This window comes from Aquila chrysaetos, chromosome 8, assembly GCF_900496995.4.
Source record: "Aquila chrysaetos chrysaetos chromosome 8, bAquChr1.4, whole genome shotgun sequence".
Lineage (NCBI taxonomy): Eukaryota > Metazoa > Chordata > Aves > Accipitriformes > Accipitridae > Aquila > Aquila chrysaetos.
Window position 1 is genome coordinate 25,668,144 of NC_044011.1, and position 24,977 is coordinate 25,693,120.

General features: G+C 39.2%; 1 protein-coding gene across 19 annotated transcripts in view; it reads left to right on the forward strand.

Annotated features, from left to right (window-relative positions):
- The window catches only part of PTPRK (protein tyrosine phosphatase receptor type K), a 417,047-nt gene that overhangs the window by 141,587 nt on the left and 250,483 nt on the right, over positions 1 to 24,977 (forward strand). The gene's annotated exons all lie outside the window — the stretch shown is intronic.

Below are 24,977 nucleotides of genomic sequence, written 5' to 3' on the forward strand. Positions count from 1 at the left end.
TTAGTGCTCTTGCAAACAGTTTGGATATCCAGACTAGTTATCAAATGAAGCAAAGTGGCCTCTTTTTTAATGTTTTGGGTTTTTTTTTTTTGACTAGTGGTATTGTAGGAATATTTCTTAAAGTGCCTTTTCTAAAGTTCTTCGCAATTGCCCACGATGAAAATAATGTCCCTAAAGAAATAAGCATCAGCATCAATGCAAGCAGCCTTACTTATATGGTGAAACTGATGTAATTTACTATCACTTTATGTTTTTCTTTAGTTTTTGTTTCCGTGTTTTTAATATTTTTATTTAAAAAGGAATTTAATCTATCAGTGACATTGAAACTGGGTGAAATTTGATTTAAAGTTCTGAAACCTGGTTTCATAAAGCTTGGCTTCTGAGGAGGTGTTTTATTAACCCTTTTATGTTGCTAGAAAGTAGCTTTTGGTGTGCTTAAAAAAAACCAGGAGCCTTTTATAGCAGTATAGTAGTAATCAAGTATAGCAGTATTATATGCAGTAAATCAGGTTTCTGCTGACAGATGGCCAGGCTTGACAACGAGATTGGTGGTTGGGGCCTTATCTTAGCAACATGGCCATTTTTCACTTGCATTATAGCCTTCACATTATCTCTCTATAGACTGCACTTAATTCATTCTTTCCCTTGCTTGGTCATCCAGCAGAGTATTGAAATCATGTGTAACACAGTTTATTTATAAATTAAAAATAAATCTGGAGCAGGACTGGAGAACTGTTAATGCAACCTGCCGTGATTTGTGTATGACTTGCACAATTGCTTTTAGGAACAGGAGGGGAAATCTGCATGCTGTCCGTGTACGCCTTCTTGTTTGCACAAACAGGGTTGGTATTTTTGCAGTTTTAAGTGGTCCTTTGAGGTGTCAAAGTCAACATTGCTCTTCATTGGTTTTTGTTGTTGTTCTTCTTTTTTTGTTTGTTTTTATTGTTAGCTTTGAGTTATTCTTCAGCATGGAAATCTTTTTTCATTTTTCTCATAAGAGTTCTTTGCTGTGGAGCTCTAGCTCGTGATTTTAGCACTTTGATCTACCTGCTGGTCAATGAGTTTAGCTAGCACTGAGGGAAATACGCACTGATTTTTATAACAAGATGGAAGTGGTTCTTTACTAAAGTGGGAATTGGATCCCTGCCTGTACAAGCAAGGTCACTGCTAAAGATCACTGCGGAGCACAACTGTTTGCATGTACTTTGTTAATCAGGTCAACTTCACTGCCATTTCCTTCACTTTTAAGTGAAGGAAGAGAGTAGAGATTAGCAGGGGCTGAATAGCACAGGTTATGTTATAAGGAAGTCTCATATGGTGACTTGGAAGTTAGCAGGATGGCCATGTTAATAGTACTAATAAAGTGGTGCATCTAGGCTAATTAGCTCCTAAAAAGCATTTCTGTGTTCCGCTGTGCTCTCTTGAAGCTTTATTGCTTCCTGTTCAAAACAAGCAGAGTGTTTTGCATGTAACTCTAGTACACAGTATAGATACAGTTTATACGTTTTTGTATGGACTTAACATTTCCTTTTACTTATGGGATTATTATTATTGCTTTTAAATAATCCATTTACTTGCCTTTCTTTAACTGTATTCTGTTGAGCGATTTCTTTTTTTTTTTTTAATTATTTATTCATTTTCTGACAAAACGTAGTACAGTTTATTACAATAGCTTTAGTGGATCAAACAGAATTTTTGTTTAGCTTCATATCCTGTCTCTGATGGCAGATAACAGCAGAAGCTTGTAGAAGAGTTCACAAACAGGACAAACTCATGGTCATGCCTCCCCCAGAATACACTTCCAGCCTTGAGCCTATTTGTGGTTCAAGAACTTTGAGCTTAAGAACTGAAGTAGTGCCTTTCCATATTCCTCTTAGTCCCTGTGGGTTTTTTGCAATGATTTAAGCTTCTAGTGTCTACAGTGAGTATGACATGAAATTCTACTGTTAATTCCACATTAGGACTGTTCCCGTGTGTTTCTCCAAGCATGGGGTCTGTAACTCTTCAGTTGTCATATTTTGCACTTGGGGAGTTTCGGCAGTCATGTAATGGTATGATCTGTCTTATTTCTCCTTCTAGCAAGGCATCTGCATCTTCTATTCTGCTTGTTTAACATGTGGATGAACTGTCAAGGAAAAGGGTTTGATTAGAGAATCCCTTGGGATCAAGGATATGATTTGATTTTGATCCTTGTCAGTTCTGGAATCTTTTTTTATCACTCTGTTGGAAATACGCCACCTTTGACCTGCCTCGAGTTTGCTGCAAAGGAAAAATATTTTGGGACTTTTGTTGTTTAAACTTTGTTACTGTCTGGGAGTTTTGTGTCTCTGTTGTCTGTGTTGGTTACTCCTGTAACTCATTAATTTATTTTAGTTGAGATATTTATTCCTGTCTGAATGCATTGTTTTGTCTAATGCTTCTTTTCATTTCCCCAAGTTCTCTCCTGCTTTGCATAGTAGGAATTATCCAATTGCTGAGGGCTGTCTCTTCCTTTCTGCTTCTGTCACAGTCATTTTCCACTTCTCTTGCTACCTATGTCATCCTTTTTGAATTTGGGTTTTTGTTTTGGTTTTTATTTGTTTGTTTTTGAACACTGTCTCCCAAAAGTCCCTTGACCACAGGGTCACATCCTTGCTCAGTTAAATGTCCACTTTGCAGTCTGAACCATGGGCTTTCCAGTTTTGGTTTTATATTACATCTCTCTGTTTTTTGTAGCCTTTGATCAGAAACTGCTAAAGAAACTCTTAACTTGGAACCATAAATCTCAAACTTGTAAAAAATGAATTATTTGGTTTCTTTATGGTTCTTTAGAACTTCATTATACAGTAATGATGCTCAGTAGTTTAACAAAGAGGCTGGCTAGGATTCCGGCTTGATAGGAGTGATGGTTACACTTGGAACTATAGCTAGCAAAGTAAAAATACTGAACTGCACCAAGAAGAAATTCTTTTATCAGCTCAGGAAGACTAATGATGCGTGACTGTTTCAGAAATAGCGTGGCCAGCAGGAGCAGGGAAGTGATTGTCCCCCTGTACTCGGCACTGGTGAGGCCGCACCTCGAGTTCTGTGTTCAGTTTTGGGCCCCTCACTACAGGAAAGACATTGAGGTGCTGGAGCGTGTTCAGTGAAGGGCAACAAAGCTGGTGAAGGGTTTAGAGCACAAGTCTTATGAGGAGCCGCTGAGGGAACTGGGGCTGTTTAGTCTGGAGAAGAGGAGGCTGAGGGGAGACCTTACCGCTCTCTACTACTACTACCTGAAAGGGGGTTGTAGTGAGGTGGGTGCTGGTCTCTTCTGTCAGGTGGCTGGAGATAGGACGAGAGGAAATGGCCTCAAGTTGCGGCAAGGGAGGTTTAGATTGGATATTAGGAAAAATTTCTTTACTGAAAGGGTTGTCAGGCATTGGAACAGGCTGTCCAGGGAAGTGGTGGAGTCACCAGCCCTGGAGGTGTTCAAAAAATGCGTAGATGTGGCACTTCAGGACATGGTTTAGTGGGCATGGTTGACAGTTGGACTTAATGATCTTAAAGGTCTTTTCCAACCTAAATGATTCTATGATTTTATGTGACAGTCTTGGTTTTGGCTGGGATAGAGTTAATTTTCTTCTTAGTAGCTAGTACAGTGCTGTCTTTTGGATTTAGTGTGAGAATAATGTTGATAACGCACTGATGTTTTAGTTATTGCTAAGTCGAGCTTATCTTAAGTTAAGGATTTTTCAGTTTCCCATGCTCTGCCAGCAAGCAGGTGTACAAGAAGCTGGGAGGGGGCATGGCCGGGACAGCTGACCCGAACTAGCCAAAGTGATATTCCATGTTATAGAACATCATGCTCAGTATATGACTGGGGGGGAGTTGGCCAGGAGGGGCGGATTGCTGCTCTGGCATCAGTCAGCAGGTTGTGAGCAACTGCATTATGTGTCACTTGTCTTTCCTTGAGTCTAATTTATCTCTTTTTGTTATATTACTTTTGATCATCGTAATTATTATCATCATAATTATTATTATTTAATTATTACTATTATGATTATGATTATGATTATGATTATGATTATTATTATTATTATTATTATTATATTTTACTTGAGATAAGAACGGTTTAATCACTAAACCCATGAGTTTTACTTGGGTTTTTTGATTCTCCTCCACATCCCACTGGGAGGGGGGAGGAGTGAGTGAGTGGCTGCGTGGTGCTTAGTTGCTGGCTGGTGTTAAACCATGACAGTGACCATTTTAAAAAGTGCAGGAAAACTGTAGAAAACAAAATAATTTTCTTGCTTAATTGTGAATCCTGATTTGTATGATGAATCTGGTTTTTATTTTAATATTGATGGTTTATAGGATTTATAAAAGTTGAAATTGCTCAAAGATCTTGGAAAGTTATTTTCCTTGATGATCTTAAAACATCTTTAAACTGTAATAGTAGACTGAAGATTCACTAACGGTGTGTACAGTTGGGCCATATGCCAGATAAGGTAGGAAACAGATTTCTTGTGAAATATGAGAATTTGTTGCCTTTTTGGATATCAGATCACTATTTGAAACTTGCAGACATGTGAGACTGTAAACAAGCTGCATGCAGAAAAGTTTGGGAAAGCAGGGGATTAGATTTGATTTAGTCAGTTGATACAGCTGAGAAAGGAAAGCAACAAGTGGAATGCTAGTGGAAAGTACAGAAGTACGTAAAGCCTGTATGAACTGCGTAGAATTGAGTTATAAGGCAACTTAAGAAGAAAGCCACTCTCCCAGACTCCTACTTCCTATTTATAAGACCTTGACTGTATGTCGTCCCTAACCTTTGAACACTATGTAGCATCAAGAAAATCCAGATCCAGAGAAGGCCTTTAAAAAAAGGAAGCATTCCAAAGGACTGATATTTTCAAAGGATTTTATTTAAAATATATTGGAATACAGAAAATTACTTAAAATAATATCAAAGACATACTGGATGAATAAAATTTGGAACTAGTGTAAGTTTGTTGACTAAATAGGTAAGAATATAATATAGAAAGTGTTATATTGAAAATTTTAAAAAACATTGATAAGCAGCCAACCACTTAATGTGAAAACTTGCTCTGTAAGTCTTGGATGTTGAATTGCGAGACAGTGAAAGTCATCTTGTGGAAATCTCAGCATGAGTAAAAGAGTTGAGTGCCAGAAGAGCAGTTTGTAGCCATGCATGAGACACAATGCTCAAATAGGCTAAGTTTCTCTGGTCTGGAAAAAGACACAGTTCAGGGGAATATGATAGAGTTCTGCAAAACCATCGCTGGCATGAAGGGGAATCCTCTTCCAGTTCAAGAATTAGGGGCCTTTTTGGTCTGGTGGGGCAATGTTGTGGTTTAAGCTCAGCTGGTAACAAAGCACCACAGCCGCTCGCTCACTCTTCCCCCTGCCAGTGGGATGAGGAGGAGAAAATATAATGAAAGGCTTCATGGCTTGAGACAAGGACTGGGAGGGATCACTCACCAATTATGGTCACGGGCAAAAGACAGGATCAACTTGGGGGAAAAAACAGAATCAATTTAATTTACTGCCAATCAAATCAAAACAAGGATAATAAGAAGTAAAACCCAAATCTTAAAACACCTTCCCTCCACCCCTCCCTCCTTCCCAGCTCAACTCTGCTCCCGGTTCTCTCTACCTCCTCCCCCCGGTGGCACAGTGGGACAGGGAATGGGGATTGGGGACAGTTCATCACACGTTGTCTCTGCTGCTCCTTCCTCCTCAGGGGGAGGACTCCTCACTTCCCCTGCTCCAGCATGGGGTCCTTCACAGGCTGCAGGTGGGCATCTGCTCCACCACTCACCTCCATGGGTTGCAGGGGGACAGCCTGCCGTCTCACCACGGGCTGCAGGGGCATCCACCTCCTCCCCCTCCTTCCTCGGTGTCTGTATAGGGGTTTCTCTCGCATCCTACTTCCAAAACTGCAAGTTCCCATTCTTATCTGTGTTATCCCAGAGGCGCTACCATTGTTGCTGATGGGCTCAGCCTTGGCGAGAGGCGGGTCCGTCTTGGAGCTGGGGAAGCTTCTAGCAGCTTCTCACAGGAGCCACCCACCCCTGCAGCCCCTCCCCTGCTACCAAAACCTCGCCACACAAACCCAAAACAGGGAGCCAGACTGAAAAGAAGCAAACGGAGGTGGGTCACACAGCAGGCTGTAGATCCATAAAAGTCTCTGTCAGAAGTAGCTGTTGTGGATGCCAGAGGAGTATGTAGGCTTAAGGAGATGCTGGGCAAGTTCTTGAAAGAGAACTATTAGAAATCAGTAATTAGGCAAACAAGTCCAGTAAGTCTCATGAGCTGAAAATAGCTGGAGGAGCAGAGAAAGTTTTGGGGGGCACAGAGAAGTGATGTGCATTCCTGCCCTGTTCTTACCTTTTGTTATGACCACTGTTAAAGAAAAGATGTTGGGGTAAGTAGACCTTTAGCCTGAACTGCTAAGGCATGGTTAAGTTTTATACAAAGGGCAAAGGCCTCTTTTATAGCGGCCCCCCCCAAGTGGATGTGTACTTAAATTGTCTCTGTATTCCTAGGCAGACTGAATGTATTTTTTATATTCTGTGGTTACCTAAACCAGTCTGTTCATATTCTGTGGAAGTTTTTGTTCTGGCTGAAGAAGTGAGGACTTAACTTCATCTGCCACTACCAGCCCTATGCCCATTTCTCTTGACTCTTTTCCCCTTGTCATCATTTCAATCTAACTTGGGGAACATATTTTTAGACTTTTAAAAACCGGAATTTACAAATTAAGCTTTTTAAATTCTTCCAGTTTCTAAGGATTCTCAGAAATAAAGTATGAATTAGAACTTTTGTTTTGGTGAGTGGCTCTGCTATTCTAGCAGAGATATAAAAATTGTTTAGTAAAATGTGTTAGTAAAAGGTTGGCTAGCTTTATAATTAAAGAAAACTAATATTTATTAAACTGAGACAGCTTTTTTTTTTTTCCTTAAACTTGCAGCAGCTTGTGTTTGGTAGGTAGCATAAGTCACTGAAATGCTCCTCGTGTAGGTGCATCATTCTTTAGCACTCCTTTTGTGGAATAACTCCTTTGAGACTACTCGGTGGCTTTTAAGAATTTCAGGTGACTGTCCATAAGCTGTTTTGTTCCTAGTTCGTTAATACACAAAGAAATGGCTTATACATCTGTTTGTTTCTTTTCCTTCTTTCCTCCATAGTTTTCATGAGTTAGAAGCACTTTTGACTGTCTCACTGCTTACCACTGTCACTAATGATTGAAAATTGAACCCCTTTGGATATATATGTCCAAGTAGGAATGACGTTGCTTTCATGTCAGAAATGCTTTGTAGTCCCCTAAGTGTTCTCCTTCCTGACTGTTACTTGCTAGACAGCACTTAATCAAAAGACTTTCTTTCTTTATACAGTTTATTGAAGAGTTACTCAGAGAAATGCTTTTTTATAATGAACTTTCTTATTGCTTCTCCAAGACTTGTTAGTACAAACAAAACACCATCTTTTTCTATCTGTTAGGATAAACATGAAAGTGTGCAGGCATATCTGTCACATTTCTGTCTCATTTCTTCTGAGATGTTTATCAATTTGGTGAGGACAAAGAAAGATTAAGTTCCAGCAGAGTGATTACCAGCAACATTTTAATAATTAAGTTCTGTAGATCACAAAGCACTTACAGCTCTCAAAGGACTTCTACAAATACTGTCTCATTCCAGTCTTCAAACTGGAAAACCATAGTGCACAGAGTGAAAACGAGCGTTGCCCAAACAAGCCCCGTCATGGCTGAGGGTACCATCCTTCAGGTTTTCAGTCCCACCTAAGCATTGCAGATTTCATGGATGCTCTTTTTTTTTTTTTTTTCCTTAGAAATGACAGTGCTGGTTATGACTGTTAGTTAAGGTCTGTGGCATCGTTTCAGCAGGGTATGTTCTGCAGGCTAGCCACAACGTGCTTTTTTTCCATCCAGAGTTAGTTCATTTATGAGCACAGGAAGTTCCTGAGGGGTAAGGGAATGATGGTGATATATGCTGTTGTCCTCTCCCTTGTCTGTTGTGTTGTGTGTCCCCCCTTTTTTTTCTTCACAACTTTTAAATTGTCGTATGGAGATGTGTATAATAGCTTTCCTAGCTTGGTGGATTTAATTTTTGCTAGCCTATTTTGGAGATACCTAATTTGTTTTGGGGTCTGCTACATCAAAAAAAGGCAAATATGATAAAGTAGTATCAAAGAATTTTTACAATTAAAAATAGCAGAGATTATTGTTAATCAGGTAAAAACTGTCAGCCTTGTCAAGTCAGTGACCCAAGTTGTACTTCTCCATTGCAAGCAGAGACGGCTCTGCCTCCACAAAACACCAACAACTTCATTCCAGCAGGGACGTAGAAGAAATCACTTTGGACACCTTGGTTTTTACAGGCTAAGGAACTATGGAGACTGAGCAATCACTTATGTTGCTCTGTCCTTAGTCCGATGCTGTAGAAAAAATGAATTTGCAGAATTTTAAAACTAAAGTGTTCGTATGTCTAAAAAGAAAATTTTAGCAATAATGTAGCTCTTTAGAAAATAACCTGCTTTTCTATGTTTACTCCTTCCCTTTTCCTTTAAGTTTTTCAACACTCTCTTTTCCACTACTTTGCTTTCTGTTACATTACAGTCTCTGAGCAGCTTTCTTTTGTTCTACCATGTTCTGGGTTTCCTTTGCTAAATGTATGATCTGAACTTAAAAACTAAGGTAGAAATGTCATACTTGAAGCACTGGAGTATTGTCAGGAACTGCATGACTATATGTACAAGATGTTCAATTCTCTTTCCATTGAATAGCATAGTGTCAACGAAGCTGATGAGCATTTTGTCTTTTTTCACTGTTCCCTGCAAGATAGTGGATATTTTCAGGGCAAGGTGATGAAAATTTAGTAGATGCTTGGCATTTCCAAAGGCAATGAAAGATTTGGAGGTTAATGTGCTCTATGAGTCCATGTTATAAATTATCTTTAATTACCCAAAAGTCTCAGGTGGAAAACTGACTGGCTGTAAACTCATGAAGACCTACTTTGAGATAAATATGTAATATTTTTAGCCAGTGTTTAATTTCTGATGAAATATATGTGTCTTTAACCTCAGCGCTCTACCAGGAAACATTCTAATCATCAGCAAGGTGGTATGCAGATTTTATATTAACCTTGATTACCAAGATTATGAAAAGCCTGTAGCATTCCCCTCCCTGTCATACAGTAGGCGCTGTCAGGCAGTGGAGAAAACACTATTGCTAATCAGCCACCTCAGAGTGCCTAATTCAGTTTTTCAGAAATACAAGATTGACTTAAATCATGGTGTGTAAATAAAGAACTTCTGGATGGTTCCTTTTGTCAAGATTTTTCTTTTTTAGGATTTTTGTCTATAGTTGGAAAGCATGATTGCTTGTTATGCAAGAAGCTCAGATTTTGTCATATTTTTATCAGCTTCTGCAAGATCTCCCTTTCGAAGAAATATTGCGAATATCACACTATCAAGGAGCTGGCAATGATATACTTTTCCACTCGGCTGTTCTTTAAAACATGTTTTTATTCAGATGAAAAGTGAAATGAATGAAAGAGGGTTATGGCAGAAATCAGTGATATATGCTTCAAGTAGATGGTTAAAGGAAAGCAGAAATTGATAATACTTTATCACATTATACAGGTTCTGAAAAGATTAAGTAATGAATTGTGCTCTGTTAGGGGTTTCCAGACTATCCCTAAGTGAAAGTAAATAAGAGAAAAAGTGTAATAGTGCAGTATTGAATTATTATCCAAAAGTTCACTAAAATCTCTGCAATTCAGAAACTGGGCCTTGAAGAGTCAGGGTCTTTGACTTAAGAGTATGAAGTCATCAATTCATCACTGATAAGATGTATTGTTAGGTAATTTTTGCTGTGAAGCATTGTATGCTGCTAGTTGTGTGGATTTTCCCTGACACGACCCCCTCGCCCCCAATAATGCATATGTTGGAAAAAAAATAATACTGACAATTAAGCAGCCACTTAACTTTCTTTTTGTCCTTTCCTGCCTTTTATTATTTAGGGCAAGATGAAATGCTCTAGAAGAATTTTTTTTTTTTTTTTTTAATTCTGTCCATACCATGCTACAATGTGTTGGTTGTTTTGATGGTTTGGGTTTTTTTTTTTTTTTTTTTTTTTTTTTTTTTTTTTTAATGTTTTTTCTTTCTAATGCTAAATGGTGAACAAGCCTGAGGCTTGGAGTAAAGTCAAAAGGCTTTCTTCATCCAGAGTAGTATGTAATAGGAATCCCATGTTGACTGGTGATATGACCTCCTCATAGGGAAATGAATACCTCATATCTTTGTAATTCTCACTACCCCATATGTACTTCTTTACTTTAGTTTAGGCTTTTTTCGAGGTGACATTGAAAAACCAACTGAGATGGTAGCTTTGAAGGAAAAAATATTCAACATTCTAAGATGAGGGAAGAAATGTATCAATTACTTTGCACTAGGATCACATTCTGATTAATTACACAAGGTTCATGTATTTAAACAAATAAACAAGCAAACAAACCAGTATGGTTGAATTTTCCCCTTTGCCCAAAAGATAATATAAAGCATTTTAAGACACCCCTGCCCTCATTGGCCCCTTCTGCCAGAGTGAAGTAAATTATACCCCTATTCTGGATATTCTGAAACACCATCTGAAGTAGAATAATTTCCTGGCTCTAAGGTAGTGATGGGAAGTTTGCAAACTAGTAATTGCCCTGTGGGATGCAGGGTGATGGCACAGTCAGGCAGATAGTGCTCTGGGCTCAGAGCCAGGAACTGTTGCATTGTAGTCTTTGCAGACATACTATTTTCTTCTTTGAGAGCTCTCTCTTTCTCTTATTCTCAGTCAGTTGTGAAGCTCCTTCACTATTTTCTTTAAATGTCTTTATGTGCAACTCCCAGAAGGTTTAAAGAATTATTATAAAACTTGTTGAAGTGGATTACTTCAAGTAAAGTACTTTGGCTACCTAGAAGAAGCCCTGCACAATCCCATGAGCCAGGCTGCGTTTTTTCCTGGTGTTTTGTTTTTGGTGGTTTGGGGGGGGGTGGTGGTGGTGTTTTGTTTTGTTTTGGTTGGTTGGTTGGGTTTTTTGGTTTGGAGTGGGTTTTTTGTTTTGTTTTGGTATGGGGTTTTTTTGTGGCCTTGTGGTCTTCTGGAGTCTTTTACATGTGGTCCACGAGACCTTTTTGCGTACCATGCATTTGCTGGAATAGGTTCTGTAGCTGGAAACCTTTTTGGTTTTAAGGTTTACAGTTGCTTGCTGAGGTTTCCTTGATGCAAACACCAGGATTACCGCATCTCTGCCCGTGTCTCAAACAAGCCACAGCAAACGGAAACTCAGTCCATAGCTTGTCCTCTGTGTTGAGCCGGGACAGTGCATTAGTGCTTGACAGCTGCAAGACAGAGTGAAGAAATGCTTTCCACACTGGTGGAGGGGGCAGATTGTGCGAGCATCCCTGCTAATATAGAGCAGAGGAATTCATGGGGTTGTGGCAGTGTCACTTTACTGTCCTGCTGCAGTGTGATGATCATTGTCTTTACCGGGGTAGTGGTGTGTGCCTGTTTGGTGGCTATGTGAGTTGTTACCTTTAGAAATTTTGTAGCATCGATTTTTTTTTTTTTTTTTTTTTTTTTGGGGGGGGGGGGGGGGTTGTGTCTTAAGTAATCAAGTTTTTGGCTTGGATAACAAGATTGACAATTATGGCAAAATGTAGTCTTTGCTATGCTTGGCAGGCATTGAATTCATCTCATAGGTTGTGCGTTCTTCAATAGGTATTGTCTGTTGGAGGAAAATAACTTGTCAGTTATTTTTTTTTAAATTTTATTATTGTGTTGCATGAGGTAACTGAAATTTCAGTGCTGCAGGTTTTTAATTCTTCAAATACAGGAGGCACACATCTGTCACGTAGGGGTAGTAGATGTTTGTTGCTATTTATGGAATGAAATAATTTACAATCAAGGAAAGCACGTGTGTTCAATTTGAATGGTTTTATGATCATATCATAGAATGGTTTAAGTTGGAAGACACTTTAAAGATCATCTAGTTCCAACCCCCCTGCCATGGGCAGGGACACCTTCCACTACACCAGGTTGCTCAAAGCCCCATCCAACGTGGCCTTGGAACACTTCCAGGGATGGGGCATCCACAACCTCTCTGGGCAACCTCTTCCAGTGCCTCACCACCCTCATCATAAAAAACTTCTTCCTTACATCTAATCTAAATCTACCTTCTTTCAGTTTAAAGCCATTACCTCTTGCCCTATCACTACATGCCCTTGTAAAAAGTCCCTATCCGGCTTTCTTGTGGGCCCCTTTTAGGTACGGAAGGCTGCTATAAGGTCTCCCCGGAGCCTTCCCTTCTCCAGGCTGAACAGACCCAACTCTCTCAGCCTGTCTTCCTGGGAGAGGTGTTCCAGCCCCCTGATCATCTTCGTGGCCCTCCTCTGGAGCTGCTCAAGCAGGTCCATGTCCTTCTTACATTGGGGGCCCCAGAGCTGAACACAGTACCCAAGGTGGGGTCTCATGAGAGTGGAGTAGAGGGGCAGAAACACCTCCCTCGACCTGCTGGTCATGCTTCTTTTGATGCAGCCCAGGATGTGATTGGCTTTCTGGGCTGCAAGTGCACATTGCCAGGTCATGTTGAGCTTCTCATCACCCAACACCCCCAAGTCCTTCTCTGCAGGGCTGCTCTCAATCTACTGATCGCCCATAAGGCCCGTAAAGGCCCATAAGCCTTCAAAAAAAAAAAAAAAAAAATCTGTATTGCAGCCTTCCTCCTGCACTTTTGAAGCTCTGGAAGAGGAATGAAATATTAGGGATTTTGTGGTGGCATTCAAGTGGTGGTAGTCTTGAGCTGTAACACAGAACAAGAAAAGAAGCAATAAAAGAGAAAGAGAAAGGAATGAGTGAGAATATCGTATCTTCCATCTGCCAAACTTCAGCAGCAAAATATATCTAGTGTGTGTGTGTGGCAACTGATTGCTGCCCTTTGAGCAATGTGTTGAGCATGTGTTATGCTCGTATCGTGTAACTTTGGTGGGTTTGATCATTAGTTTAATTGGTTGGACCTGATTAATTTCAAAATTTGTAGTTGACTGGTTAACTTCAGAATTGGATTTAATCTGAAAATCCAAAAAAAACCCCCAAAACCTCCCAAAAACTAAAGTCCGCTAACTTTGTGGTCTTTAAGGCAGGAATGGAGACAGATAATCTTTCTTTTCTCTGATTTTTTTTCTTTCTTTCTTTTTGTGAATTTAAAGGCAAACTCACATGCTCACCCTCTCACATGCGAGTGAACCTGTGTTTCTCACCCCCACATTCTCTACCAGGCTTAGGTGATTACTGTAAACTTTCTAGCCTTCACAAAATGAAATAAGAAATGGTTGCAACCTCTATACATCTCTCTCTTTTTCTGCCTTTTTTTAGAGTTGTATTACCTTTTACATTACCTTTATGTCACCCTTGCATGTCTGCATTGCCGATTGGTTTGCTCTCTCAGAGGTTTTGTAAGTTAAAAAAACCACAAAACAATCAGTTTCAGCTAGTGTTGGGTTTGAATTGCCATGTTGAACTTAGGTGAATTGAACTTTGGCGCTTCTCTAATTCTGGTTCATTACAGTGTGGCCACTGGGCCGTGTGTCTGGAGAGGAAGCCAAGGAGCAGTGAGGTCCTCCCTTAATCTCGGACTTTCTTTCAGAAGAGCAGGGAGGGTGGGAGCACTGTGGTCCTTGCTTCCCTCTCCTGCTGCACTCATGGTTGCAGGCAAGAGGACTGTGATGCTCGTTCTCCCCTTCCCACCACCCCTTTTCCAGGCTTCTCAGCTGCTGTCCTTGGAAAGGGTCTAGGGGAGGTTGGTGTCTGTCTTCCCTCTGCGCTGGCACACGTCCCTACCCTGCTGTGTAATCGATCGCAGGCTTCCAGTGTGATATTTGGTCTACTCCTTTGTCAGAGTGAATATGTGCTGCCCTTTATGCTATGCTTGTACTTGTGAAGAACACACAAACCCAAAGAACATCATGATTCTTGAAAACAAATAAAACAGTAATTAATAATAATGAATAATAATACCACCAACGAAATAAACCCACTTCCCTTTTTCCATAATGGTAAGCCAAGGGGATGACAAGTTCCTGTTACCATGTTTCCAGTGTTTTTTAATGTAAATCTTAAAAGTGGGGTAACAACCTGTTGTTCGGTTTTCTACTGCTCTTGATGAGAAGAGCGTGAGCCTACCATATTGAACAAATTTCTCTCCTATATGAACTGAATTATTAAGCTGTTTTGTAAGGTACTGAAAACTGTGGTAAGTTATCGATGTGGTGATGTGTTTTTTTGATACAGGTTAAGATATCAAGCAGCTTGCAATGCATTGTAGTCAAATTTGCAGGTTGCAAATGAATATTTTCTGTCATAGATCTTGACAGGAGACCAGTTGGTTTTTTTGTGCAACTTAACGTAGAAATCATGCAACAAAGCTGGAATTTGCTTGGCTGGCATCTTTGGTCCTGGACGTAATTATGAGATCTTAACACCATATATGTTTGAACAACGAAAGGTAATACAGGTTAACAGCAGCTGTCTGATTTTCCCTAAAGAGCTGGAACATCAGATATACTTATCTCGGTAGCATTGAATTCAGTCTGAATTACATTGCTCAAGTGTTGATTTAGTACTAATTTGTGCAAACTATAACATGTAGTATAACCAATATTTTTCAAAAAGCTATGTGAGTAGTTTCAGTTTTATGTTTGTCTTAATTCAGAAATCCTAATGAAATAGAACATGGCATGCATTTTAATGTATTGTTTGTTTACATATGTTAGATAAATATTGCATAGCTTTTTGAAACAAAAATGTGTTAAATGGGTATTTTGTCACAACAAAGCAGTTAAACTAGACACACACACTTTCTTTGGCTGGAGCTTTACAGAACCGTCAGTTAGGTTCAATATATTTGATAGAACTGCACCCCAAACTAGAAAGGGGTTGTTTGTTTGTTTGTTTGTTTTTTTCTTTTTCAAAATTGTAACAGTAGAGCTTTCATTTTCCAGAAATGTATTTTTTTTCTTCTCCTTTTTTTTTTTTTTTTTTGTCTTTTTTTCTCTTGTCAAGGGTATTATCTGTGCTAAAATAGTACTGAAAAATGTGCATGTTTCAGGACCTGTTGACTGGGGTCAGATCTGTAATGGGGAGGTCTGCTGAAATACAGATGTCTTCATGCTTCTACTTCTAAAGTTAGAGAGTGTTTTATTTTGAGCATATGTATGTCTTGCTCCTTCCCAGAAAGGAGTGGCAGGATCAGTAGTGCAGGCAATAAGCTTAGTTTCTTTTTCTGTGAATCTGAAAATGTCAGTGTAATCCAGGTACAGATATTCTTAATAACCACATAGAGGGTTATAATTTTACTCAAAAGTAAAGTCATAACGAAGGTAAGTAATTTTCTTTCCAGTTTAATTAGATTGTTAATTAAATTGGGAAAACTAGCTTGTCCATTTTCAAATCCAGAGTAATTTTGCTACATTAAGTCTACTGTAGTGTTAAAACCAGTTCTGCAAGTGCTGTGTATGGCTGAGATTGCAGAGCAGTTTCCCTGCTACAGAACACCTCTGAAGCAAACTCTGCAGAAACCACGTTGGTAGCTTCATTTAACAGCCAATATTTGGCTAATGCATTCCAAATCCTTGTACCTTCGCAACAATCTTTTCTGGTAAGTTTGAGGAAAAAATACTTAGGGTTGGGCCAGGATGAGGGCAAAGCACAGCACGTGAGAAATAAGTTAATTGTGTCGTTTTGCACATGCTGCCTCTTCCCCTCGGTGCTCTTTGGCTTCCTCCCTGAGCAGGTTCTTGCTATATCAGTGGGGAAAAAAAAAAAAATCAAAAAAATAACTAAAAAATTGCAAGTCCCCCAAACCAAAGCCTAACCAAACCATACAGCAAAAATAAAGTCTTTGCATGCGAGGCTGGTGAGTTGCCTAGGGTCGCTGAAGAGTGTGATGCTTCCCAGTGGGGGTGTGGGAGAGTGGCCAGGGTTATGTAGCCGGGGGCAAGGGCGGGGAAGCGAGGGAGCCGTTTGGGGACCAGGAGGCTCCAGCACTTTTTAGCCCAGAGGTCAGCATGGTGCTGCCTTTGATGCTGTGACCTGCCCTTGCTTAACCAGGGCTGCAGCAAAACTATTGCGGACTTGTAACTTGACGCTGCACTCGGCAAGCCAGCCCTATTGATTTGTGGGGGAACAAAAGGCTGTATTTCCATTTAAGATCGGGGAGGTTGTTTTCTCAGGGGTGGTTGGGAGAAAAGCTTGCGCAGCGCTGTTTGGAAACTTGACTTGACTTTAGGCAGGTCTCCAGCCTTCGTGTTCGGGAAGGGAATTTTTTGAACCCGTAACAAATGCAAAATGCTGTAGGGCCTTTTTCTCGGAAATCTGCAGGCAGACACAGAAGGAATAAAATGCAGGGAAGGCTCCAAATGCGAGCATCAGGAGAGCACAAGCTGCTGGGGCAGTCAGCACCAGAAGGCAGAGGCAGGGGGGACGGTGGAAAGTTGTCACTTCAAGCTGCAGCTTCCTGGAGCTGGGACATCAGTAATGGGCAACAAATCTTTATGGAGGCATTATTTAATGGCCAGTGAAGTTGCCTCCGGAGCACGGATGGTGACAAGAAAGTGCACGAGTATTCCTAGGGAGAATTTTTTTGGGGCAAAAATTGTTAATGATTAGGTATTTGCTTTCAGAAAATATATGTCAAAATGAGAGTAAGATCTGCTTCCTTAAGTGTAGTCAACAGGTTTAGTGTGTTTATTTGCCAAAAAAAAAAAAAAAGAATTTGTGGTTAATGTTTTTTTTAAAGTTGTAACAAAAAATCAAGTACAGTTTTCATAAAAATGGAAAACCAGGTCAATTTCAAACCATATAAATCGGGAACTTTAATAATTTGAGTATTGTTTGGTAAAGTTGATTTATTCCAGAGAGGTAACAGGGCCAGATACTTCATGCCTCCAAAGATCACACAGGGCAGGTGTGCAGCTGCAGATGGAACTTGTCTCTGTAAAATTTGACCCTAAGCCGAAATGATTTTTTTTTTTCCTTGCACTTCTCCAAAAGTGCTAGATGAAGCTAAAGCTGAACATCTGAAAAATGATTCAAAAAACCTTATCAAGCATAGAAGCTGGACTTCTGGTCTTCCATTGATAACACTCATATAGTTTAAAATCAGATTAGTTTATTAAAGAAAATGACATGGTTTGTGTTTAAGTTAAAATGTGGCTTCGACTGCTTCACTTCTATTAGTTCAATTACTGTAATTTTAAATGTATTAAATTTTCATGGTGTACAAAGGAGCCTTATAGCAGATCTTAATTGCTTTTCTGAATTCTTTAGTTTCATATAAATATTGTGATTCAAGTTGATAAGTAATTTTTACCTATGTTATTTAATGTTGAGGTTTTTACAGGTGTTTCCTCCTTTAGTTCCACAGTGATGATATTTAAGATATAATTATAAGTTTACAATTTAGAGCTCTAGGAGCTGTTTTATCTCTGCTCTCATATAGTTACAAAATGAAGTTGGCTGTGTAGAGAACAGGAATAAAATTCAGTTGCAAAGCTGATACAGATTGCCTGCAGAAATATACTAAGTATTCAGGAAAGAAAGTTTTGTAGATTTTTTTTGTGTACGATAGTTTCAAATAAACGATGAAGAAAGGGTGCTGAATGAGTCTGTAGTTTATATGCTATTCTGGTGTAAAATTTTTCAGGAGGGGATTGATATTATTCTGACATTCTCCAGGGAGGATTTTCACACACCCTATTTAAAATAAAGCTAGGATCTGTGGGTTTTATTAGTAAATCCAGATGTGATTATTAGTAGGCTTTAATGTTTTCACTTATTGTTGTTTCTTTTTTGCTAGCTAATATACTTAAGCTTTGATTTTTCTTAGTATTAGGAAGACATATCAAGTGGCTGCCATTGAATGAAAGTTCCCACATAGCAGTGGGAATAGTATTTCCTATTTACTTACTCTTATTGCCGTGGCAGGTAGCAGTAATTAAAGGCAACTTTAAAGATGGTGGTTTAGTTTCTCTTTCAGGTTTTCTTTCCCAAGCCAGTTAAAATGAAAAATACCCCCCCTCCTCTCCATCCCCCAATCATTGCTGTGTTATCTCTTCTCTTCCACCGTTGCTTGGTGGTAGCTTCGTAGGCAGCATGAGACACCTCTTCTGCCAAATTATGGAAGATTCAAACTTCTGACAACTTTATTCTACCTTGTCTTCCTCATCATCTTCTACCTAATTTGCAAATTCATCACCCATATTACAGTGTTCAGTATTTTAATTTTACAAATGAATCTTTGCTATTTTTCTCAAAGGAGTAATTTGTTCCTTCAGACTTGTTTCCTTTCCTGTAAACGAGCTGTTGGTATTGTGCTGGTTGTAAGCTCTCTTTTCTAAGGATGATTGATACTGAGCCAATATGCTACAGCTGGTGCAGACCAAGGAAAACAGTGGTCCTGAAAACAAGTAACAACTCAGTTTGAACATGAATTGGTCTGTCTCTTCTGGTTAGCTGCAGCATCCTAGGACATGCATTTCCTGAAGTGAAATGTAAACAGTTTTTAAGAACTGGTCCTCGATAGCCGATTTAGATATTTTGTGCACCATTAATCTTTGTCATGTCTTGCAGGCACGTATCCATCACTGAAATCAGCCCATTAAGAGTGTTTGGTAACACAGATTCAGTATCTACATGCGTCACTGCAGCAGCTCTAGGTTGTCAGTGTTACAGAAAAGAGGATGAGGTCTGTTAAGTGAGCAGTGTACTATAAAGTTGAAGATGATTTGCGTGGGTTGTGTTAAAAGTGGTCTATCGGCACCTTCCCAGTGAAATCAAACCTGACGACTTAGGTGTATATAAGCCCAAGTCAGCAATAAAACACAGCCAGAATGCAGTACAGTGTGACCACTGACAGACAACTACAGCCGTTTGGTGGAACTGCAAGTTCAAGAAGTCCCCAAAGTCCGCTGTGCTAACCGTGTTCAGCTTCTCGCATGCAAATTTGTAACACAGTCAGCAGTTCCAGTTTGCTTAGCATTGTAGTGGAGGTGGAGACATGGTCCATGTTACACCCATCTTAGTCCCTCAAAGGACTGAAATACAGATGCAGCGAGCACAATGCACAGCTGGAGAATAAAGGGATTATTCATAATACTAAGGCAACCTGCATGCTGAAGTTTTTTGGTAGACATGGTGTTAACTTAGCATGCATTTTCATACAGTAAACAATGAGATATTTTACTTGAAAACAACACGATGAGTATATTTTGTATGTTCAGCTGCTATATGGAACTGGAATCCGTGGAGAAAAGCTAATACTGCCATATGTAATGTCATTTTGGCAGTGCTGGGGCTTAACATTTTTGGTGTATTCAGTGGTTATTTCTAATACAATAATAAAGTTCAATGATACTTGTTTGTATTAATCTACTACTGTAATTTCCCCAATTATGAACATTTGAGTCAAACTTAATTCATACTTAGCAGGTATATGCTTTAAACCACTTTGTAGTCTGGTATTCCTGCGTGCCTTTTGAACATGCACATGTTAAAAATAGTTATCCTCCCAGTCCAGATGGGGTGTTTCTGGGCTGCTTTCAGAAGAAGCTGACTTCGCAAGTCAAGGCCATATTGACTTGTTTCTACTTGGAACAAGTCTACCTCAGCAGTGCCTTGTGTGTTGTGGATTTTGTTGTTGTTCTTGCTGAATGGCAATTTCAGGAGAAAACTGAAAAATTCTCACAAGGCTGCAATTGCCATCTTTCATCTTAAAATCACTTCCACCAGAAATAAAAGATCATTACTCCCAGTGTGTAGTGATAGGTAGTGTACTATCATGTCATCTTAGTTCAGATTATTTTCACTTATTCAGGAGGCCAAGGCAGGAAGGATCTGAGATGACAGTGGTGCTAAACTGAACTCACTGAAGCTGTGAAGGTTTTACAGCTCGTCTGCCAAAGAGGCAGCTGAACTACAGTGAAAAAGCAATTACTTTTCTCAAGATAAAAAACCCTTTTGATAGAGATGTGGTTTAATCCAACTTCCTAAATTAATATGAAACATAGCAGTAAAAAGGTTCTGCATCTATCCACATAGCTATACTTGTTAGACATGTAATTTCTTCTTCTCCCTCTGACTTCTTAAGGACAAGGCTGTGCTGGCCAGTTCTGCATTGTGTAGATAGTGGTGAGCACGTAAGTAGAACCTATTGTGATGAGTCATATGGACTGGTTTATATTTAGTTACTCATAAGCACCCACTATTGAATAGTTCTTTATTTGGGTATTGTCATTTCAAAATATCATATTTCTGTGCACGCTTAACTACTGGTTCTGTAAGAATGCCCTCACCTTGGACTTGTTCATGAACAGCTGTACTGAGTAACTGCATGTAGACAAGACTGTAATCTTTCCTGATAAGTATAAATACATATTTATCCAAGTAGCTGAAACTGTTAACAGGTGGCAGATGGAAGTAAAAACATTTTGTGTGTGCTGCTCCTTCTTTCTGCATTCTTCCCTCTTCCTCTATTTGGGGAAACTAGAGAGAGAATTATCACATGTTCTTGAAAAGTGGATGTAACCACTCTGCCAATGAGCTTTCAAACACTTTGCTTCCAATAAAAGAGTTTTAACGTTCTCATGCCTTTGCAGAGTTGGAAAATGTTAAATAACAGGTCTGAGAAAAACATCATAGCAGCTCCTTGTCTTCTCTTTAGAGCAGAACATAGATATTTGTAAGAGAGAATGTTAGTCAGGATTTGAAGTGATATTTTTTTTGTTTTTGTTTTTGGTCCATTTGAATAGAGAAGTCCTTAGTTCTGCTGATGTTATAAAGATCTTAAAATACTTAACTTACTGTGCAGAACAGTGATTTTTAAACAATTTTGATGGAGTTACAGAATCTTGAACTCCTAGTTATTTTTGTAAGATGATGAGGGAAAACCTTCCTTCCTTGTAGCGTATTAAGCAATACAGTTCCTCCTTAGTTACTCTGCCCGAAGGGTCATTTTTCTGTAGCTTACAGCAATTGAATGAAATCCTCTACAATTTTGGAAGCTTGCTCGCTTTTTTTTTTTTTTTTTTAAACATCTGTCCCAGCAAAGAGCTAGGGACTTTTTTGTTGTTGTTTTTGAAGTATATCTAAGGCCATTGGTCATTTGGAAGTATAAGTGCTTCTTTTTTAAGAAGCAACCTTTGGGAGGGATTGAGGGCTACAGTAATTTGAAAGGACAAATACTTCTGATATTTATTGCCGTCTTGTTAAGTTAGTGTGAGCTGCAGTTACTCACTCTTAAAGCAAGTTGCATAGGGTTAGCTGTCAGAAGTGAGGTTTGGGAACCCTGTGGCTTCCATGTAGTTTTTATTTTTCTATTTCACTGGGGATTTGTTTGCTTTTTCTGAAGTGTTTCAATTTTATATTGCGTTATTGTTCTCTCCCCATGATAACTCTTTTTTTCATTTGAAGTTAGGGTTAACAGTGAGTTTAGTTATATGACATTGGATAAAAATGGTAGGAAACATTCCATGATTTCGCTGCTCAGCTTCTTGCCTAAATTACAGCACATCTTCAGAGAAGTTTTGCCATTGGAAGACTTCATTCACCCACTTTCCTCATCTAAAGAGCAGGAAACCTTGTGGGTAAGATCTGCAGGAGAGCAGTACAGACAAATTAAAACTGTCAGAAGACTGACATTTGGAAATTCCAGGAACTGCAGTTTGAACTGGAAACAATAAAATAACTTCACTTACTGAAGGAGTAGGAAGACTCTTGGGGCATGGTTGTAAAATGAGTCAGTCAAGCCTGCCTGAAGTTTCATGCGAGTTTATGAACGTGTTCCCCTCCCCACCATCCCCAGCGTGGGTCAGCCGGAGTCTCCTTGGCCCTGGACGGCTTCCCCTTGTTTAGTAGGGGAAATAGTATCTTGTCACAGGGAAGTATGAAGCTGCTTCATCTGTGATTTCAGTTTTGTTATTGCCCTGAAAAGGTGAACTTGTTACAATTCCAGTTTATTTAATGCAGTTCTTTCCTTCATGGGTAGACCTGTATTGCATGAGCATTGAAAGGCAGCAGGGCTGGAGGAGAGGAGAGGGCACTTTTGCCAGTCCCCGAGCCATGCCATGAGGGCCTCTCCCCTGTTTGTGGCTGTGCAGGGCCACTGTTCCTGCTCTGCATGCTTTGGGACCCGTTGGACCAGCCAGCTGGTTTAACCCATTAGCCTGGCAGAAAAACCTAACCCTGCAATAAAAGTCAGTAAAGCAGAGTTGCTTTGGCTTCTGGAGGGATCTGATGAGCTTTGATGCTGGCAGAAGGTGGGATGTGGGCTGTGCAGGCAGGAGCAGTGGGATTAAGAGGGAAACCTGCCCTTGCTGATGGGAAAGTGCTAATAGTGTCAGCTGCTATGTTGCCAAAGCTATCCAAATCTCAGGAAAGTAATAATTTTTTGTCTTTGAAGTGTGTGTCTCTTAATTTATTAGCCCATTTAAAACACTTACTTTTACCTATCTGTGAATCTCCACTGTTTCTTAACATGATAAAAAGCTGAAAATTACAAGTTGTTGCAATACAGACACTCGTTAAAAACCAAATATATGAGGGATCTGAAAATAACCCTGTGAATAGCATCTGTATTTTTTAATACTCCTTTAGAGTCTTTTTGGAACAAGCAGGGATCTGTTCTTGGGGTTCTGAAAGAAAATGAAATGCTATTTCATGGGTTTATATATTAAAAACTGAGCATTCTGTGTTAGCTTTAAAAAAAAAAAAGTCACCTGTTGTGTACTGTGTCACAGAGATCCCTTTAATTAGTCAGTGTCAGTCACTTTATCTTGGAGTGCTCACTTTTAAAACCTTGCTTACTGTTTAAATGGGCTTCACAATGAAGTTTGACTGGTTACTCTTAAAAATTTAATTTTAATCTGCTGGGTTAAAGTGATACCAAATTGTGTATATTAGTCTGGAAAAATAATTTTTGCTTTATGTTTCTAAACGTAGTCTTCACTTTCCACTTTGATGCTCAAATTATCATTACCCTCTAGTAACTACCCTAATAGTAAATACTACTATCTAAAGATGGTTATTTAAAAAAAATATTTAGTTATTTAAATTATTTTTAAAAATAACCTGAAAACTTCTAAAAGCATTTGGAAGTAGCACTTACCATGTAGTAAAGACGGGGAAGCTGATACAGAATAAACTATAATTAACAGCTTCTTCTGTAAGTTTTCAAAAGGCAGCTTTAAGTATGTTTTTCATATTAGAATGTAAAGAGAGACACATCACACTGATGAAGCCATTTTGCTAAATATGGGGAAATTGCATTCATGTTCTTGGAAGAATACATGAAGGATTGAGAACTAGAGTTTTGTGCTAGACAGCTGTTTTGTCTTGCTTGTGGTAGATGAGTTGTCAAGTCCATAGTTTAGTTTAAGCTTCACTTGTGATTCAAGGAGTGTTAGAGAATACAACAACTGAAAAGCAGCTTCTCTTGGGACCTTTCAGAGAAGTTGTTTATTATTAGCTACAGTATCTAATGACCTTTTATCATTGTGGCCTGTTGTTATACCTTCTCCAGTGCACAGCAGTTTTTATTTTGCTTCCAACCATATTAATTACAATAATCTTTGTCATAGCAACCAAGTCTTACAATGTTTGGTTGCTAAGTGTTTTGTTAAAATGAAGATTAAGTACACTTAATTGGGGATTTTTTTTGTTGTTGTTGTTAAAATGAAGGCAAAGCACACTTAATTGGGGATTTTTTTTTTTTAATTAGTGTGACTTTACATGAGAGTGGGTTTTTTTCCCTGAGTCTTTTGACAAGCTCAGAATCTTCTGCTGAATTTGTAGGTTCATTTCTACTTTTTATTTCCTTTAGTAAAGTTTTAATAAAGGGTAAGATATGCAGAAGAGGAAAAAAATTAAAACTCAAGAAATATTCCAGTAATATTCTGTCTCTGGAAATATTGGAAGAATCTGTTGCTCCTAAGGAAATAACTCATCAAAGGAGGGTAACTGGGTGCAGGGGTCCTGCACCAGCTTGTTCACAGGGCAGCATCAGGCTCTTAAAAAATTGAGACAGCCCCATAAAAGCATGAAAATTGTGAGATGAGGGGGTTTGTTTGTTTGTTTGTTTGTTTTTTCCCTCAGAGAAACCCCCTCAAAAAGTGAAAGACATTATGCACCTGATTAGGAGGAATATTATACTAGGACTGTACTCCTGACCTGGCCAGGATGGTTACTGTTAATGGGATATACTAAGCTAGTAATACTGGTGCGTGGGGTAAATATTAAGATGCAATGTGGAGAGTAAGGTTTCACTTCTATGAATGGTTATCCCTTGAGGTAACTAGTTAGGAAACCTACCAAAGAGAAACCTCTGTCTAGCAGAAGAAAATTCAAATCATTATTATCTCTATGGGTATTCCATAGGAGTGATCCTGTTCCATAGGAGCAGTCTCACAGGAGTGAGACCTTTCTACAGCAAAACAAAAAAATACATTGAAAGGAGCAGCTGAAAGGTTAAAGCAATCACAGGTAACATGGAACAACCCTCCTGTGTAAAAGAGGTCAAGAAGAATAAGTGTAAGAGGATCAAGAATATCCCAACACCACTAAAACCAAAAGCTGTTGTGATTTAAGACCAGAGTGAAGTGACTATTACAAGGAACAGGACATCTTTTAAACAGTCCAAGTCATGTCCTAATGAGAGTAATAAAAAAAAGGGAGTGAGAATGTGAAACAGTAATACACCAGGCCCAAAACTTTAATGACTGAAATAAGAGGAAGGGGGAACTGATATTTTTTGGTGTCGTCTCGTTTCCTGCCCGCGCGCCTCCCCCCCCCCTTCTTTCCCCCAGCTTTTGTTGCTGAGCACAATGTCATATGACGTGGGATATCCCTTTGGTCAGTTGGGGTCAGCTGTCCTGGTCGC